Source organism: Pseudorasbora parva, chromosome 11 (assembly GCF_024679245.1).
Source record: "Pseudorasbora parva isolate DD20220531a chromosome 11, ASM2467924v1, whole genome shotgun sequence".
Taxonomy (NCBI): domain Eukaryota; kingdom Metazoa; phylum Chordata; class Actinopteri; order Cypriniformes; family Gobionidae; genus Pseudorasbora; species Pseudorasbora parva.
Window position 1 is genome coordinate 35,229,483 of NC_090182.1, and position 19,085 is coordinate 35,248,567.

Below are 19,085 nucleotides of genomic sequence, written 5' to 3' on the forward strand. Positions count from 1 at the left end.
TTATATTGTAATGTTAAATTTTTAGACAAAAACAATGTTTTCTTATGGAGTTCAGTGCAAAAGCATCCTCTCTCTCCGATGACAGAAGCTGAATTAACTGTTTGAGGGTGCATAAAGTTCCCCTCCCAGTCTCCGCCCCTAACACTCCCCCTCAATTCTAGAGAATGTATCAGTTTAGAGTTCAATAATGGTAAATAAAAGTTAATAATACTTATTTTGTTTTAACATGTGTTGTTTAGTTCAATGTAGTTTATTTATTTGTTCTTGGCTCTTTCAAGACTAATTTTTTCAACACACACTCACACACACACACACACACACACACACACACACACACACACACCCACGCACACACACACACACACACACACACACATAGAGAGAGAGAGGGGACACATGCTGTGACGGGTTATCAGACCTTAGCAGGCCTGCGTATAATTATTTTTCTCTTAGATATTCTAGAGATGGTTCGTGACATAGTGATTGGGGTGACTGGTCAGTCAGTGTCCGGTGAACTTTGACAAGAGTTCGGATCCATAAAACCAGTCATCTGAGTTTATCGTAGCAAAACATTCACAGCACACACACACACACACGTAAAACCCTGTGGTGGGTTTTGCGCGGGGAAAAACGTTGTCATTTACAACTGCAGATCTGGCATGCGTTAAAATTTAAAGGTATAGCAGCAATCACGATAAGCTGTAATATAAGAATATCTGTTGCTGGTCTAGTGCGTTTTTGCGTGGGAAAAAGAGAGCATTGTGAGACTTTTAAACAATAAACTAACTACGAAGGGGGGGAAAGAATGGGGTGCCAGGCGATAGTGGGGGGTTAGAGTTCTGAAGAAAAAAAAAACTTTATGACAAGCTGAAAACCTTTAAAATGTAAGATAATGACCTATAGACATTACAACAAATTCGATCTCTGTCTTCCGCGTGTGCAGTCGTCTACTCAAAACTCCTACATCATGGCTTCAAATTCTAATGCAGGTATAAACATTTTTAATTTACATATTTATATTGTTTGTGTTTGTTATACATATTTTAGATATTCGACGAATCATGTGCGTGTATTACACCTAACGTTTTTACTTTTTCAACATTACAGATGGTCTATATTTAGATGAAGGCCTTGAAATAATTCTGGACGAAATATGTAAGTGTTCTTTCTCTATCTATTAAAAGAACAACCATTGCAGAATCTAATAACAATATATACTTTTTAATAACGTGTATGTCTTTATAGTTGACGAAGCATTGTTTGTCGGGGATGTCGTTCAAGATATTATTAATGGTAAGAGTCCGTAGGCTACGTATTACCGATTGTTGTCGTTATATTGTAAAGGATTATTTATTGTTATAATAATATATTTGTTATATTTCAGTAGATGAAAGTGCCCCCTCAGAGATACCAGATAACGTACCAGATTCCAGCTCGTGCAGCGCCAGTGAAGACGTCATCGCTCCACAGCAGGTGTCGGCGGGGCCAAGCAATTCGTGCGCATTACCCGCCGACGATGGAGAGGTCCCAACCACGTCTACCCGTGGGGAAAAACGACTCAGGGAAGTTTATGGCGATCGCATGTATCCTCCCGGTACATGAATCTAAAATATGAGATATACTATCTCACATGAATCTTTACTATCTTCTACTCGCATCATGGGAATAGCAAGTTTGAGCTCTATGCGATGGATAAATGATTCTCATCATTTTGATGCAAGGTAAATTTGTGTAAAATGTACTGTGATTACAATAGGAAAGTTGGTTTCTTAAACACCCTGTCCGCGGGTCCTTAAAAAGTCTTAAATAAGGTTTTCCCTAAATAAGGCCTTAAAAAGTCTTAAAATGGCTTAAATTCAGATTCGATGGGTCTTAAATATTTTTGGTCACATTACCGGGACATTCTTTCCAGTCTGACGGACACCATGACTGTTATCATTGGAAAAAAACGCAGATTTCCCCCCTGCTTGCCCGCTGTTATGTTAGTTATGCGTCTTCATCAGAGAGAAGTGCGGTGGCAGAATCCAGTCGAACTATAGTTAACATTAGCGGACCAGCCTCCTAACTAGTTTAAATGGGTTCGTGCAAGTTTACACAAATGGCAAATGACAAATATCTAGAGAATGATTCTTCTGATTTTAAAAGCGCAGTTCAGTGATGAGTTTATTACTGGTATCAGTGTCGCACTGTTGAGGCTTACTCACGTGCGCTGTTAGTGAGAAACTTTCATCGAGAAATAAAATGAGCACAATGGCAAACGTTAAGAAATTCACAGAAGAAACATACTGAGGTAAAAATTGAACATGTTTGGTTTATTTCTAATATAAGCATATAGTTAAATAATATATAATAAAGGTAGCTATTTTGCTAAGTATTTTCGCGAGTGCAGTGCTCACGCAGCGCTTTAGTGTGTGTGTGTGTGTGTGTGTGTGTGTATTCCGGGGTGTAACGTTAGTTCTTTCTTTCACTAGTCAAACTATAGTTCGCTCTATAACAAATACAAATGAGACCAACATGCATCTTATATGGCAGACAATCAGTCAGACAATATTAGTCTCTTTCGCATTGTACCACAGACACTTAAACGGATTTTATTCTTCAACTAACAGTTCTACAGTTCTTCCAAATCCATTACCATAGCCTATAAACACTCCTGTATGTGTTATAGGGCTAGGCGATATGGCCCACAAAAAATATTACGATATAATTTTCCATATCAGTCGATATCCATAAATATCACAATAAATGTAAAAACTCGATTTCTTTAAAGTTTAAAGGCATGTTTTTGGTCCTGAGTGAAATGTAGAAAATAAACAGCTAACTGTGGTTTTAAACTATCCTTTATTGTCAAACATGACAAACACTTCCCAAAATTGTGAACAATTTATTAAAACTAAGGTAGATTTATTTATTAAAATCTTAATTGTGGTCAGCATTTTTTTACTCTACACTGTATATCAATAATATCATTACTTATTGTGTAAGTAAAACACTAAAAACGCAAACAGGCAGAAAAAAAAGGTCCACAGTGCATCTCTCTCTGTCTCTCTCACCGACAGACACACACACACACGCACACGCACACACACATAATACATCCTGGCATATCCCTGGATAAATTATTTGGGAAGCTGAACAAGGTTATATTTCCCATAACAACCAGAAACACACTTCTTAGTGATTTCATGGTCTAAAAACTAAATGATAGCACTGCTGAAAACTTTCATAACCAAAAAAGCTTGTTGATGGAGGCACTCTTGCTCTGGGCCTTAACTATAATGGAAGTTGAATTACCACAACTTCCAGTTGTCTAATTAATCATTAGCTAATGATTTATAAAGGCAACCGCATGTTATGACTTTACTTGTTTGGGCTATGACTATTAACTAATTGATTAAGTAATATGTAATTGTGGTTATGGGTTTTAAATTAATTTTGAATTAGTTAATAGTCATGTGCCCCAACAAGTAAAGTCATAAAATAATGATACCTTTATAAATCATTAGCTAATGATTAATTAAAGCAGACAGCTGTTAAAATGCATGGCTTTGACCCCTTGTGGTAATTAACACCTTAATTGGTAACACTTTATTATAACATTCAGTTGAAAGTCATTTACAAGGGGTTTGTAAATGATGAATTAATCATTTACAAAACATTCATAAATGATTATCAAGTGATATGCTAACATTTTATGAATGTTTTGTATATTCCGTTACAAGTCATTTACAAATTATTAGTAAATAATTAACTAATGATTTATGAAACAAGACTATGTGTTCATAAATGATTAATGAGTGATTTGTTAATTACTTTACTTATATTTAGTAGATTCAGTTATAAGTAAAGTACAATTGATTAATGATGAACTAATGATTTACAAAACATCACTATGCATTTCATAAATGTTAATAAATTGTTACTTTTTGTATGTATTTATTTGTAGATAATATTATTTACAAGTTATTAGATAATGATAAACTAATTTACAAATCATGACTACATTCATAAATGATTAAGTAATATGCTAATAATTTTCAAATCTGTGGTAAGTTATCTTTAAAAAAATAGCATATCATAAAATAATCAAACAGATTGTCACAGACACGCCAGGCTCCCACGTCACAAACACACAGCACACGCTTTCATCAGAGTACTAATCACGCACACCTGCAACCCATCATCACCACAATCACCAGGAGCACAAAAGGCACACACACGCACTCAGTCACTGTCCGGTCTTGTTAGAGAAAGGTACTAACCTCTTCTGCTTACCTTAAGGACTGCCTCGATGATACTTACCCGTCTCCAGTGTCTTCTCCCAGTCTCCCGCGATCTCCAGTGTCCAGCGTGTGTGTGTTTAGTGTTCTCCACCATTCCTCTCCTGCGAATCCTCCTACGATCTCCAAGTGCACCCTGAGAATCACAGAACCATCACCTGCAAATCTTCACTCCATCAAGTTAATTCTCTACTGGTCGCTCAATAAACCTGAATAACTCACCATCTTGTCTCTGTAGACTCTGTACCGTAACACAGATCCTTAGTAAATAGTTATTAAGTTTCTAGTGAATATATTATTAATCACTGAAATGTCAGCGTACTATTATCTCAATAAATTGTTAATCATGAACAAATGATCAAACCATTAGTAAATGATGAGTAACCTATGTATTGATGCATATCCAAATAAGCCATATCAAGACGCATTTAAATCTTTGCAATTGTAAAAGTAGACATGATTATATAAATATAAATAGGCTACTTTTTATTGCTTATATGTATTGATATCTTTATGTGAAGAACAGAGTTGATCTTAATGACTGATCCCTTTATGAACGCATATTTCTCATTCAAATAATACTCCCGACATGACACATTGGTCACGTGACACACTGGAGCCAAAGGAATTTTCCAATCAAAGCTGACGTAATGACGCAATTGGTCATGAGACAAACAACAGCCAATGCTGTCAAATCTGACGTGGACGTTTCTTCCGGGCGGCAAATTTTGAAATGTGTTCATCATCGGCCGGTGGATGGACTCAACGTTTTGATCGCTTTTGGGGATTTACTTCACACAAACCAATCGTTTGGCCTTGGGTCACTTGGAATATTTGTAATTTTTATCTAAACCGATTACATTTATTAATGAAAACTTCCCCTTTAGTTTTCTGAACTTAAATTTGATAGTCATCATAAATTCAGTTTAGTTTTCTGAACTTAAATGTTCTAGTTATCATAACTTTCCCTTAGTTGGTTACAAATCTTCTTTAATTAGTATTAATTGCATTAATATATTTGTTTGTAAATTACATTTGATTTAGACTAAAACTATAGCAAATTAAATCAGTGGCTTCACAACAACTCAATGACTGTTCTTGAATGGCCTAGCCAGAACCCTGACTTAAACCCATTAAGCATCTCTGTAGAGAACTGAAAATGGCTATCCACCAACATTTACCATCGAACCTGACAGAACTGGAGAGGATCTACAATGAGGAATGGCAGAGGATTCCCAAATCCAGGTGTGAAAAGCTTATTGCATCTTTCCCAAAAACACTCATAGCTGTATTAGATCAAAAGGGTGCTTAAGTACTAAGCAAAGGGTCTGAATACTTAGGACAATGTGATATATCAGTTTTTCTTTTTTAAAAAATCTGCAAAAATTTCAACATTTCTGTGTTTTTCTGTCAGTATGGGTTACTGTTTGTACATTAATAAGAACAAAAATTTTCTTAAATGACTTTAGCAAATGGCTGCAATATAACAGAGTGAAAAATGTAAGGGGTTTTGAATACTTTCTGTAATCTATAAGCATTTAATTTAATGTAATGTATAAGTATTTCATTTATTCTGTTATGACGTCAGACGTCGAGGCACACACACATAGTGTGTATGTGAGCGAGGTAATCATATGTGACTAGCGAGTGAGAGGGAGATGTAAATGAAAGTTGGAGGAGTTATTAACGTTTACTGGCATCATTTGTAAGGCTCCAAGAATATATGCTTATAAGGGTAACACAAATAAGGAGAGACATTACAATGGTGACGAGGATTTAAATGCGGTCTCAGCGCATTTCAAACTATGGGGGAAAGCCTGCCCATCAGTGAGTGAGTACACACACAGCCGACCCAAAAGCCACAGCCATGCAATCCGTGATGTCTCATGCACCCATCCAGCCGTTTGACACAGAAACGGACCCCAGTTCATTAGGAACTAGATGGAATAAGTGAGTGCAGCGCTTCGAAAATTATGTTGTTGCTATGAACATTACCGGCGATGCCAGACAGAAAGCACTATTACTACACCTCGCTGGCGAACATCTACGACACATTTGAAGCTGACGATGACAGCTATGCAGAAACAAACAAAAAAAAACTAAATGGCTACTTCCCCCAAAAAAGAACACACAGTATCTTATTTACCAATTCAGAAAAGCTGTACAACAACCTGGTGAGAACCTAAACACGTATAAAACTAGACTCCGAATGCTTGACTGTGGGTTTTCGGACGTTGATCGCGAGATAAAAGCACAGCTGATACAAAGCTGCACTTGTCCAGGCTGCGCAGAAAAGGACTCAGAGAACCTGACCTGACTTTACAGGCTCTGCTAGATCATGGCAGAACATTAGAAATCTCTGAACAAACAGCAAGCAAATGAACAAAACGCAGTGGCTGCTGTCAATGCATTGCACCACAGCCAGAAGCAGACTGAATTCAAAACCACCAGTAGACGGATGTTCAACACCCAATGCAGAAACTGTAGAAAAAAATATCCACATCAAGGTGTTTGTCCAGAGCATGCGGAAAATCAAATCGCTATGCAAAAATGTGTTGTTCCAGCACCAAGACACCCATGTCTGTTACACGCAGTGACCCTTCATATCATAAACAACATAGCAAACCACAAAAAAACAAACAAGTTGCTACAATATGCACTACTTAAATGCAAGACGATTCATCGAGCAGTGATGATGCGTATGTATTTGTTTTGAACAGTAACTCGTGTCAACAGCATCCTCAGACTCACATTACGCTTAATGGCACCAAGGTCAGAGCTTTGATTGATTCAGGAGCAGCAGTAAATATTGTCAGGAAAGCAGTGTTTGATACACTCACACCCAAGCCTCAGCTAAGGCAGCCAAGATTAAGATTTTTGCTTATGGCGCAGAAACAGCTCTGCCTATCATTGGTGCATTCCAGTCCAATGTTCAAGCAGCACAAAATGCTACTGAGGCTAAGTTCTATGTTCTTAAAAATGATGGGTACACTCTTCTAAGTTATGGAACAGCACAAGCACTGGGGCTGATAAACATAATCAGTGCTGTCAATTCCACGAAGGACAAACACACAGTAGCAGATTAACTTGTTGACACCCATCCAGAACAGTTGGAAGGAATAGGAAAACTGAAAACATTTCCAAGTAAAACTGCATATCAATTCTGAGGTCCAACCCACATGTCAGCCACATAGACGAGTGCCATTTCACATTCGACAGAAAGTTGAAGCCGAATTACAGAAGCTGGCAGATGATGACATTATAGAAATGCATTATAGCAACACCATAGGTCTCTCCAATCGTAACTCCACCCAAACAAAAAGATCCTGATAAAGTCTGAATATGTGTGGACATGCACCAAGCCAATACAGCCATTCAACGTGAGCGTCATATTACACCCACTATCAATGACGTTATACAAGAGCTGAACAGCGCAAATGTTTTCTCAAAACTCGACCTCAGAGCAGGTTACCACCAGATGGAATTTCATCCAGACAGCCGTTGCATTACAACATTCACCACACATTTGTGTCCCAGTCCCTCAGAGGAATCCTTTTAGGCATAACTGCAGACCTCCCGCATACCTCTCTGAATATGTCTAAACGGGCCATGTAGTGTAGCCAAAAATTTGGATAGATTGTTAAACTTGTTCTTTCAGATATTTTCTAAAACAGGGACTGTTTGCATTCATTGAAGTCGTTGCGGTATCCTCTTATAATAAACATCAACCAAGACTGTTGACATTTTTTGTCTGTGTGAAGGGAATGAAAAGTACTCACATCCCCTGCACAGCCTAGATCCTGATATTTGTGTCCATGAGAGCTGCCGTTTATGCTATCCTCGAGTGTCGCTTGTTTACCTGCAGTCCCGATGATTCGGCTCCGTCAGTTCCGTCTGACAATGAACAATGAAATGTTGGGGGAGGACATATAAATGATCGCCAACGATTGCATCATGTGGCGTTATGTTGAGAATTACTTATTTTTCCGTGGTGTTTTTCATGCATGATATATATGTAGTAGGAGGCAATGGTGTTTGAGACTCACAGTATGTGATGCCCATGTACTGAACTCTTATTATTTCACTATGGCAAGGTTAATTACACTTTTCATGCTAGGGCACCTTTAACAAGTGCTAATTTATTAATCTAAACCGGAGTGAATCACCTACGGGCGCCCCCTGGATGCTATACAAATGCATGGCCCTGTTATTCAAAACTGCACTGATATACCCAATATCGGTGAGAAATATTTTTGAGATCAACTCAATGGATTATGGTGAATTTGGTCTTTTTTAATCATAGAGTCTACTGTAAATAAGAATGTGCACTTTTCAAGAAGTTACAAAACTAAATGCGACTTTAGAGCAACAATAGTTTGTTTAGCTTATGTGCTCCTGCCAGTTTATAATGTGTTCTAAATTTATCTGTGAATATTGATGATGTCATTGGTCTCTTTTAAATTGGGAGAGTTTTTTTTAACGATCAGAGCATGTTTCATGGAGTTACAAGCGAGGTTCTAAATTAACTTTTTTGATCACCAGCCAATGGGAATTTCCACTAGCCAAATTTTTTCCTGGTGAAAATAAGAGAAATTATGAATGCCACTGAATGCATTTGATCATTTTATCAACATTGTTGGCATGAAAATCACATATAAAATACACAGAGGTAAATTAGAGTACTCAGGTAAATTACAGGGCTCGACATTAAGCCGTTTTACATGTTTGTCCCTCGGACAAGTAAATCTGTCTTTCACTAAAAAAAAATTGAGCTTGTCCAGATTGTGTGTGTTGTAAATATAATTTATTCTGAAGCAATATTCTCACCAGTGTTCAATCAGTTTTGACATATTTTAAATCTGCATATGATATTTTTACCCTTTATAAAGGGTATTTTCCCATAATTAAATATGGGCTATGTTTCAGCTCTCTTTTTTATTTATTTAATCTAGAAATTAAATTAGAATAATGCACTATAGGGCTGTTACCAATCAAATTAAATAATTTACACAAACAAAATAATCAAACTGTATTAAATAATGTAATGAGATGGTTTTAAATATGTTTGAATATACAAATAAAAAATGCTGAAAAAATGAAACTAAACCACCAGTAGGTGGCAGCAGGTGACTGTCTTAATGAGTGAGTTATCGAGTCATTTAAACGATTCATTCAAACGGATGATTTGTTCAAGAAGGAGTCAGTCGTTTACGAATAGGTTTCATTTGAATCGGTTTCAACCGATTCATTCAAACACTGAATTGTTCAGTGACATGCTGTTGCTGTCATAGATATCCATAATAAGGACTAGATATCTTACGGCGGAGTCACCATCGGCATCAGCGGCGGCCATCTTGTCACAGGCAGGCTTTCTGTTGGGCTCTGTGGAACCTGATGTAAGATGAGTGGTCTGTACGAACATAAATACTCTTATCTCGCTGAAATCTTGACGGATTTACAAATGGTTTGGTTTCTTACAAACGTTATTAACATGGCTACAAATCAGGATGCTTTAACACGTTAAAATTGCAGCTTTTCGTTTCGATAAACGACTTAATCGTGCAGCTTGTGTATTACGGCTAACTTATGTGCACGTTATCAAGGGGGCTGAGACCACAATCGAGCTGTTCAAAGCTGTTCAGTTTAATTGACACCAATAACGATTTTATGACAACCAATCTTTTGTCTAAAATAAACTTAGTTTGCATGTTTTTTTGTTTATTTTTATTTTTTTAAATACAAATTATTTTATTATATTCTTATTAAAAAAGCATATATATATATATATATATATATATATATATATATATATATATATATATATATATTATGTATATATATATATATATATATATATATATATATATATATTATGTATATATATATATATATATATATATATATATATATTTTTTTTTTTTATATATATATATATATATATATATATATATATATATATATATATATATATATATATATATATATATTTAGAGCTAGCTCTGGGGAAAATTCAGAGCTGTATATGTGTATAAATATATATATAATTTCTCATGTTGCCATTCGGTACACAGTTTTAGTAGCCTATATATTGATTTAACATAAATACTGTGTGTGTGTGTGTGTGTGTGTGTGTGTGTGTGTGTGTGTGTGTGTGTTCATTGCACCCATCTGTTCTGTTCAATGTTACTTTCATATTAAAGTCCATGGTTATAATTATTCATAAGTATGTAGTGTCATAACTACATCTCTGTCATTTATAACAAACGAAACAGTTTGAAAATCGGTTGAAAATTGAGCAAGTTATGGTTATTTAAAAGTACATGCACCATTAAAACACACTGTTACGAGTGAGCGAGCTGCCTGTGACAAGATGGCCGCAAGTTGCAGACGGCGACCTCCATTGGCCAATAGCGCGCACGAGACATCTAGCCTTTATTATGGATATCTATGGTTGCTGTGAGATGCATTATGGTTCTCCAGTGATATTTGTAACTATTTTTGCAGCTAAAATCTAACAAAACAGTCAATATTGCATCTAAAATGTAAGTGACTTAATGCTCCATTAAGCTTAATGGAACTGCCATATGAAATCAGTGGGGTTTTTTCATGTGATTGTATTTATGAAAACAGCTTTAATGTTGATGTAATCTGCAAGTCATGTGACAAGGGGGAGTGTCATTCATTAATTGTGGTTAAAGGACAAATCCGGCGAATTTTTAAGTTTATCTTGATCGTTATATCTTTGTGAGTACAGTCTATAGAGAAAAAAAAACGAACCGGATTGGTGCTTGCAACACGGAGTTATTACAGTTAATGCCCAGAGCCCCCACTCAGCTAAAACGGCAGCTTTGGGGGCATAACATAAAGGGTTTTTTTGTGCCTCTTAACAGACACAAAATGCAATTAAAATGTCTGTCCAACATGAACAGGGCCCTTACATGACAACGAGATATGTTTAGCCACTTAGCCATTGTTTAAATTCACCTGTTTTAGATGGCTAGCTGTGTCTCGCGCTGAAGTTCCATGGGAACTCAGCGGTAACCTGAAAAAAGGCAGTCCAGTTGGGAAGAGCGTTGAGTGTGTAAAGCACGATTATTTTAAATTAATGCACATCTTTCCATTGTGCCCAAATGGAAGGATAAATAAAGTTTACATTACCTCCACAGTGGTTGCACCCGTCTTTAACCACGGAATGCCATTTTTCTTCAACCGGCCCAGCTGTGTTGTGTCTCTGTAATTTAGTCAAGTGTTCTCTGCAAATTTTTCATAATTTGGAAAGGCACAAACGCGAACCATTTCTTCTTCACTCGTGAGCCCGATTGGATCATCATTCTAGTGATGTCCGGTTCACGAACAAATCGTTCTTTCCAACCGTTCCAATCGTTCTTTTTAGTGAACCGGGCGAACCAGTTCACCAAATTGGACTAAATCACACAAGTTAATTTAGTTACTCACTTTCTGACAAGAGTGACAGTCCCTGCGAATATAAATAAACTAATGTCTTGAATTATATGTTGTAACTCCAACCGTTCACTGAACTTAGACATGTTTTGCTGAGAGATCTGATGAACTCACGAGCAGCTGATACTGACCATGTGCAAGTAACTGAACGAGCAGTGGTCCTCGGATCAGCAGTACAGAACCAAAAAACATTTCTCTCGGACACGTTCAATACTGAGAACCGACGAGTCGATGAGCAGAGCCTCTTCATACACATGATGCTCTTCTCAACTGGACTATTTGCATTTTTCCAGCTACAACGGCGTTCCCACGGGACTTCAGGGCGAGACACAGCTAGCCTCCTAAACCAGGTGAATTTAAACAATGGCTTAGTGGCTAAACGCATCTCGTTGTCATGTAAGGGCTCTGTTCATGTTGGAAAGACATTGCATTTTGTGGCTGTTAAGAGGCACAAAGACACCCTTTACGCTATGCCCCCAAAGCTGCCGTTTTAGCTGAGGGGGGCTCTGGGCATTAACTGTAATAACTCCAAGCACTAATCCGTTTTGTTTTTTTTCTATAGACTGTGCTCACGAAGATATAACAATCAAGATAAACTTAAAAAATTTGCCGGAGTTGTCCTTTAAGACACCTGTTAGGTGTGTGTGTTAGAGGGAAGAATGGGGGTGAGTGCAAACTGTAACAATAAAGCAAGGTATAATATGCAAGAATTGGCGTGTCACATACGTTTTTCCTGCACTCAGCTCCTTAGTGGTTTTGGATTGTTTTTATTGTGCCACTACAACAGCACTCTTGGTTCTATCATGTTGCTAGGCTATCTATGTTCTATCTAGGCTATCATATGTTGTTATAAATATAAAAACTCCACAATTTCTATCCAATTTTAACCATGTATGTTACTGAGTTTCTTTTTATGAGCAGCGCTCTTCTGTTGTGATTTCTCCTCGAGAGGCTGCGCGAGCGTCGGCAGCGTTACAGTCAGTTCATTATACTATTATCCACTATCAATTGCTATTTACACTAAATTAATGCAGTAATTCCATAGTTATTTTTTGAAGTTTTTTATCAGGATACGGTCAGGCAAGTAAAATTATCTTTCACTCGCCCCTTCACAAATGGCTGTTTTTTCCTGTGTTACACTTCAACAAAGAATATAATTTGATCTAAAAGATTGATTATGGCGACTTTAGGCTCTTTGCAATCGTGATAATTTGCTGTAAATTATGATGTGCCTTTTTGCACGTTTCATGAAGTTATGATTGAAAAACACCATGTGAATGCCACATCGGTATATTATTTACATACGGGTCTTGCTGGACAAAACGTGCTCAGGTTTAGTCAAAGCCCAAAATAATTATGCTTGTGTTTTTGTACTCCGTAAGACATTTCCAATAATATATGACACATGACTATATATCTGAACTGTATGTTGTGATTGTCACATTACATAATTAATGTAACATAACAAAAATAAATAAAAATAATTAAGTAAGGGGTTAAACTAATGTGCACATATAAGACAAAATACAGTGAAACATTTATTAACAAGAAAATAACGTGTCATGAATCTCCTGAGTTCTTAGCCTGAACAGCAGTCATTTGTGTTATTTACATGAGACATCTGGAGAAATTAGACTTATCAATGCATGATCAGTTCCTGATCTGCAGCTTTGGATTGAAGACTGAAAACTGATGGATCCAAAATGAGCAGTTTTAGCTCATTAACAAAAACCTAGCATGCAGCAAGGTTTCTCTTGATGTGTCTACAAAAAAGCTGATGCTTGTCTGTTTGTGATTAACAGCAAATTAATTGAATTTCTATCCATATAAGCCAGATAGCAGTGGGCTTTTTTCTGTCAAAGTTATGATTTTTCTCTTTTCCGTGTACAAGAAGCTTCCTTGTACTTAAAGAACTGGGCATCACAGAGATTAATTGTGTAAATAGTACTTGAGTTGCCATAGTAACAATTTATCCTCATTATGGTCAAAAAGGGCGAGGAAGTAGAAAAAAACAGGCTCTATCGTTTTCTTAAAACACTGAAGAATCCACCATTTCCACAAAGAAAGCTTAATATGACACTTTAGTCTATGAGTAACTTCGGAGGCTATGCATTTATCCCTTTGGCAACTGGTATAAAAAAAGGGGGCTGGAGGGGTGGTTTGCCAGCCAGCCTGGTTCTGCCAGCCATGCCTCACTTCACAGTTATTACCTAACCCAACTTGGCACTGTGATGATTCTCGCAAGGTGTTCAGGTCTAAACTTAAACTTAGGGCCATTATTGGAATATTGTTTAGCTTATTTTTGGTTTAATTTGGTTTACTTTAATAATTTAATTTATTCAAATATTTTGTTTTGCTATACTTTTTATGCCAGCTCGTCATGGCCCCCCTAGCATCCCCTCGCGGCACCCAGCAGGGTTGCCAACTTTTAAGTTCAGGTTGGAGTGAGATTTTTTGGGGGCCGGGGGGGGGGGGATGCTTTTGATCTTGATTCAGTATCAGTTTATATCTAGTATATATACTGTACATAATAATATGTTTGTTTTGGCACTAGTTTAAAGATTTCTTGGGTCAAATTATATGTGCCATTCCTTAATATTCACTTGTGAGTGCTTATATAAGTATCATTATTCATTAAAAAGATTAGGATGCAAGTTATTTATTTCACATTTAAAGAAATCTAGTGTTTGATCATCATATCTAAATATTTATTAGAATGCAAAGACTGCAATATATTTTTGAGCAACTAGATTAGATACATGTATATTTATTAAAGAGCCATAAGGCACCTAATGGCATTACAAAAAACATTAATATTTTTTAGCCACAAAATGACTCTAATTTGCCTCTTTGAATTGGAATTCTCTATTTTAATATTAATTACTACACTAATTGTAATATACATTTTAGAAGAAATACAAATATTAGAAGAAAAATATTTTAAGTGGTCATTTATTGAAAATAATTGTTGCACAAATAGTATTTAGTACCAAAAGATCTCCTCAAAATATTCAATAAATATAATTTAATGAGTATGAGTGTGACCTATTAGTAAGGAATACCTGAGGGCTAAATACAAGAATAACATTAATGTTAACAATGTTGAATCTCTATCACTCTCCATAATAAAACGATCCTGTAAATATGGCTGACTTAATAATCAATAAACACTAACACTATGCTGTACTGTTTACCAAAACTTGCAGCAAACATCTATATGGTGAAACTGTTGTGTATTCGCTTAAGCCATTTTAATGCATTGGCAGAGTGCTAGAAGTATTGAGCGCTCATGGGCCACGTGACCAGCGCGCACCGCAGGGAGACGAGAGCAGGCAACTCCGCTTTTCAACGCCTCTGGCTTTAACATTATGCCACATTAGCGCCAAAACGCTATTTATTGTTTGAATTTCATTAAAACACATTAAAAAAATTAAAGCTTATAGCTTTGTTTAATATCAAAAGCAGGTTTGGCAATTTGGCGTGAGATTGAGTTGGGCGGAGTGAGAGCGTGAGACAGAGCCTGAAAGCGTGAGAGTTGGCAACCCTGACCCAGGGGTCCCCGTCCCCACTTTGAAAACCACTGCTATAAAGCATATGACTTCAGTTTCTTGAGGGAAAGGGCTTTCTTATGACTTTTGAAGCAGTGAAAAAATTCTTAATATTGCATACACTGAAACTGAAATATTATCGTATACCGTAGTGTATAATAGACAATGAATATTAACACAACAACATTGATATGAGTAAAGAGTAGTTTCAAATACAACATGTGAGGCTATAAGGGATTTTCTGACATCTGTTTCACATTCTTCTCAGGTATGAAGAATACCTAGAGGTATTCGGCCTGGGGGGGGGGGGGGGGGAAACAATCCCAATATTATTATAATATTATTATATTATTTATTCTCATCAATATAATTTATGATCAATAATTTATCAATAAAGGAGCCTGCAACATATTAAATTGAAATCTTGTGGAGTTTAAAAAGCAAATACAGATGGGATTTTACAAAATTCTTCAAGTTGCAATAAAGACTGTGAACAGAAGAGGTTTGGAGATGGAAAAAGAGAAAAAGTGACGTGAAGGATTATGGTAACTCCAGTCGGAGTTATTGCATATAAGGAGCAGTGGTGAACATGCACACAATAAACCGTAAAAAGGATAAGCCCTGCATATCAATGTGCAATCTGCTCTAAATAGTATTGAAAATTACTAATGTCACATAGCTACTATTTAGGATTAATATGCACTTTTTTACAGTCTATGATTGGGAGTTGGAGCACAGGAAAACACTGAGAGCGCTGCAATATAGAGATGTTTATAATAATATACATTCTAACCATACCTACTGTTATTATTAGTAGCCTATACGTTTTTATTATTATATTATTTTTAATAATAGCCAAATAATAATAGTCATAATAAATAGCCTACATTATAAAAAATATTTTTAAAATTAAATTAGGTGGCTCACCTCCCTGTTTCCTCTCCATCTCTGTACATCTCTGCTGGTTGCATTGTTTGAAAAAAAAAATTGTATTCGTCTATTTACGTCTATGAACTATCATTACATTTATAACATCACATCACATGCCTGCACGTTGAACGCGATTTTTCTTCAAAGAGGGGAAGGAGACAGGATGTATGAGGACGAATGAATACAGCACTTGTATCGTTGCACTATGGCTATTAGCTGTGAGAAGACAGTGTGTCAGGCAATGTATTTGGACAAAACAGCGACCATAAATGTAAAGAAACGAAGTTGCTTGTCATATTTTCCTAACAAGCAACCACATTTTTTCAAATAAGCCCAAAAAAACACGACCCGCAACTCTTTTACCACGACTTGCCAAAAAAAGAAGCCCAAAGTCACGTGTTATACGCGGACTTGGTAGCTATGGATACTGTCGAATCAAACCAATGTGGGACTACAGTGATTGGACGTCGTGCAGGCAGCGCGCATGCTCTCTGCATGCATACAGGTGCAGATTTTTTTCACAGATGCAGATACAATGAGAGTGGCGCGGCCATGTGAAAAAAAAAGTTGCCCCAGGTTTTCATGGGAAGTAGCAAGTCTTCTCGAGTCATAAGGCTCAAGTCCAAGTGAAGTCACGTGTCATTGATGTTAAAGTCCAAGTCGAGTTGCAAGTCTTTGTACTAATAATGAACAGAGGATACTGGGTAATGAAGTCCAAGAATAACAGAGTCTATGGAAATGAGACTGCCATCTGCTGGCACCTAAGGGTACCGCAGCTGACGTTACAGGTAGCCTAACCAAAATCCATTGGTTGCCAACATTCTTCAGAAGATCTTTTGTGTTTCACAGATGTCATAAATATTTGGAAGGACACAAAAGTGAGGAAATGATGACAGGATTTAAAAGCAGTAAATATACTTTACTGCATCTTAGCTCAAAATCATCAGTGCATTAGTGTCAAGTGCATTTCTGTGTGACAAAAAAGCAATATTAAGTTTATCTGCATTTGCAGCAAATTCGATAATATCTATCATTATTTGTCCTTGTCCTAGTTTTATTTATTTACTCCAATTTAAGGCACCAACCCCAGCAAAAACATACACGGGGAACTCATGGGCCGGATGGGCTGGGTTTGCCAGGGTCAAATTTTAGCCCCAGTCCAGCCCTGATATGGTCAAGAAGCTGTCAGTGATCAAAATATTGATTTTGAAGATGTTGAAAATGAGTTGGAGAATATACTTGGGATTGCGAATATGAAGCAGATGCTGAATGTACTGGTAAACGAGCGCTGACGAGGACATATGTTGATGGTATTAAACATCTGCTCAAACTGAACCTTCCAAGCTCCAAAAGGTAACAAAATAGGTTTTATTTTAGTCTTCTGTAGCTGTTACTCTAACATCAGGAGTTGTATATATTATCGCGACAGGTAGAGGTCTATCCATGTTAAATATAGATCCGGGTCGCTAATGACCCGAATATGAAACAGTCATGCATTTAAGGGTGAAATTAACTTATTTAAGGGGTTATTTAAAGCTGCAGTCCGAAACTTTTTAAAATATCTAGTGGTTAATGAACAGAACTGCATGCATCTTGCGGAAGAACATTGCAGCCGGAGCTACTTCTCTCTGTTTATGCCTATGGCAGATCACGCAAGGACTGTGCTCCTCCGCAGCGGTACCTACCAGTCTGCCTGAAATAGTCCCAATATAAATACTTATTATAAGTGTACCATAATGACTCAGGGTAAGACAAAAACACGGTTTGGAAAATGGATTCATGTTGTACACCAGAGTCCTGCAACGGGTCGGGTACCCGCGGGTATCCGCGGGTACCCGCATAAAAGTGGCTAAAACGGGTGGATTGTGACATTTATAAAATTCACGGGCGGGGATGCGGGCGGATAATTAACTCAGTGCGGGCGGGTAGTAGCGCGGATGGCCGGATGAAAAATATGTGCAATATTTCTGTGGCAAAGTGAACGAGAGAGCGAGCGAGAGCGAGCCAGCGAGACCGGCGCGTGATTGTGAATGAGCGTCACCTGCGAGCCACACCGGTCTCGAGTCCTCTGAGGGAGCTCGGAAGCATATAAGGACGAGAGATCACCAGACCTGGATTTGACGTTCAGTTGTGTTTACGTTTTATGTGTGTGCGCTTGGCAGATGTCCATGAGGGCTGCCCACGTTACTTTCGTTTTGTTTGGTTAAAGTCTTTTAAATGTTCGCCGGTTCCCGCCTCCTTCATCCCCCATCGAACACATTGTAGGCTATTACAATTTCTATGTCCGAATTACCATTACACAAACACACACGCAACAACGATATGCCATTTGACCCATCACGTCACAACCACAGCGACATTGAAACTTTTGTTGATGCCTCTCGTAGCGCAGATGGAGCGAGCGTTGCAGGAGTAGCAATGGATGAAGTAAAAGTAAAGTTGGTGAGTGGAGTAGCTATATGAAATTGTTGACAATGAGTCTTTAAGGCACTTTTGCCTGTTTCACTAGCCCATTCATGACGCTGTTGATGTTGAGAGAGGTGCAGGATAAAAAATAAAGCATGTTTTAATTTTAATGTTTTAGCGTGTGATTTATCGCGGGCACGGGTCGGGTAACGGGCCAAATATTAACGGGTCTGGGCGGGTGCGGATTTAATTTTGATATTTTCACGGGTCACGGGTCGGATCTGGTGCTAAACCTTGCGGGTACGGGCGGGGGCGGGTCTCCAAAAATGGACCCGTGCAGGACTCTGTTGTACACTGTCATTATATAATTTTTGTATATATATATATAAAAAAAAAAAAAGTTACGGACAGCAGCTTTAAGTGATTTAGCATTATGCTTTGTAGGCCTACCAGTAGAGCT